Source organism: Amblyraja radiata, chromosome 6 (genome assembly GCF_010909765.2).
Source record: "Amblyraja radiata isolate CabotCenter1 chromosome 6, sAmbRad1.1.pri, whole genome shotgun sequence".
Taxonomy (NCBI): domain Eukaryota; kingdom Metazoa; phylum Chordata; class Chondrichthyes; order Rajiformes; family Rajidae; genus Amblyraja; species Amblyraja radiata.
Window position 1 is genome coordinate 28,524,938 of NC_045961.1, and position 2,437 is coordinate 28,527,374.

Genomic DNA, 2,437 nt, shown 5'->3' on the forward strand with positions numbered 1-2,437 from the left:
GCTCGCGGTCCCTTGGTTAGGGACCGACTTCGGGAGCTCCAAGCCGCGGGAACTTTGATCACCCCAACTCAGGAACTTTGATCACCGGCTGCGGAAGCTTCGATCGCCCCGACTGCGGATGGTTCAACTGCCCCGACCGCGGGAGAAAAGAAAGGAAGAAGGTAAGACTTTATTGCCTTCCATCACAGTGCACTGTGATGGATGTTTATGTTAATTTTTATGTGGTTGTGTGTCTTGTTGTTTTTTTGGTATGACTTTATGGCAAATCAAATTCCTTGTATGTTTTTACATTCTTGGCTAATAAATAAATTACAATCACAATTACAATATAGGAGTAAATGCTGGTTTTAGTTACAAATACTACTGCATAGATGTTGCAGCATTGCATTTTTTGCTTGGTGCTGATATTAAATAACTACCAACTACCTCCCACTCCACACTTTTTTAAATAAACATTTCCCTCATATATTTCTTATCTTCTACCTCAGATAGTTACAACTGACGTTCAACTTTACTCCAAACACATTTTGAAATAAGTAAAACAAACATAGAGTGTAAGGTTATGCCTTTCATGCTAATCCAAACTTCATGGACAGCAAGTCTTTTTCTGATGGAGCTGCATTTTGGCAAAAGAAAGGACCACATCTATCAGTTGCAGAACTGTGGCATTGTGCTGGTAGCAACAACATTATGTCAATCAGCTGTGGCATAGAGATCAAAACAGGGATAATTACAAGCTTTTTCCACACAACCTCATCTTGGCCGAAACATTTACCAAAGTGTGAGGATGTGAGCACTCCTGAAGGAAACAGATGTGAGTACATCTTTTAGAATTCTAAACACAAATGCAAATAAGTAAGAGAAAGCTCAACAGAATTTCCTTTTATGCACCTTCAAGGTCCAAATTCTGATGAACTGAGGATATTTTGATAATTCCATAGAAATTAATTAAAAACTTGTACTACATGTGTTTAATAATAAAGGCAATCTGAATTTCAGAATATCTGCCTTCTACATATATTTATTGAGTTTTGCTATGTAGGACATACTATATTAATCTCTTGAAAAGCACAGATAACGCAGAACACTAGTTTGTTTATATTCAATCATCGCATGACTATAGGTTAAATTAATAATCCATTTTCTAGAAAAATTGTAAAAATAGTTTAGCACAATTAATATGACTGAAATTTAGCTGTCTAATGATGGTTTAATTTAGACTGGGACGCTTAGCACTCCATACTACATTCAAGATGATTATCCATTTGGTTTCAAAAAACTTAAAATTGATGTGCAACAAAGCTATGTTTTAAGTAGAGCATGAAATCTCTAGTAAGTAGCAATAATGCAATAATGTAATACCAGGCAATGCAGCATTTAACAGCAATAACTTAAAGTGAACGTGTGACAAGGCAGGAGAATATACAATAAATGAAAGTACAATGAGAGGTGTGGGGGAATTGAAATACATTGGAATGTTTGACTACAGGTTTCTAAAGGTGGAAAATCTGCTTAATGCTTCAAAGAGCCACAGAGAATGCATTATTTAAACATCCAAGTCACAGGATGTAAGAGCAGGGAGATTATGAATACAACGGAATATAATGATAGCTGGACCATGGTTTGAGTATGCGGTCCATTCTAGTCACTGCAGGGAAAAAAAGACGTGGCTTCACTAGGGAGGGAGCGGAGAAGATTTATGAGGATGTTGACAGTACTGGAAAACGTTAGCTTTGAGGCAAGATTAGATATACTGGTATTATTTTCTTTGAAAGCAGCTGAGGGAAGATTTAATTCAGATGTATAAAACTATGCACAATTTATACAAAATAAATAGAAAGGGGCTTATTCCTTATCAGAAACAGCAAAATCGAAGAACCATAAATTTAAAGTAATAAGTGAAAGGATTAGAGGAGAGATTAGAAAAACTGCAGAGAGACTGGTAGGAGTCTGGAACTCTCTGCTTTAAGGAACTTGGATGTGGACTTTACGACATTTCAAGCTGTACAGGACTTTTTCCACCAGTAACAGCATCATGGGCTGGGGTCAAGGAAAGAGCGTTCTTGTCGCGGCACTGTTTTCACCAATCTTTCCACCACCACACACACACAAGAAGCGCAAGCAGACGCCATTGTATGCAGATGCCGAGAAGTGTGTTCAGCTCTGGCTGAACAATTTCTAATCTTGTGTGTGGACTCCATAAGAAGAAGTATCATGGGCTGCATGGATTTCTTCTGTATTATAAATGTTTTATCATGCGATTGTGATCTGCAGTTTTCAAGTTATTATAATGCATTAGTGTGGTTTCACAAGTGCTGCCTGGACCATTTTGACAACCTTGTTACTGTGATATTAACCTTAATATTCAATTTCTTTTTTAGTTATTTTATTATTATTTTTTTTTTTTTAATATTTTTTATTAGAAGTAGACATATTA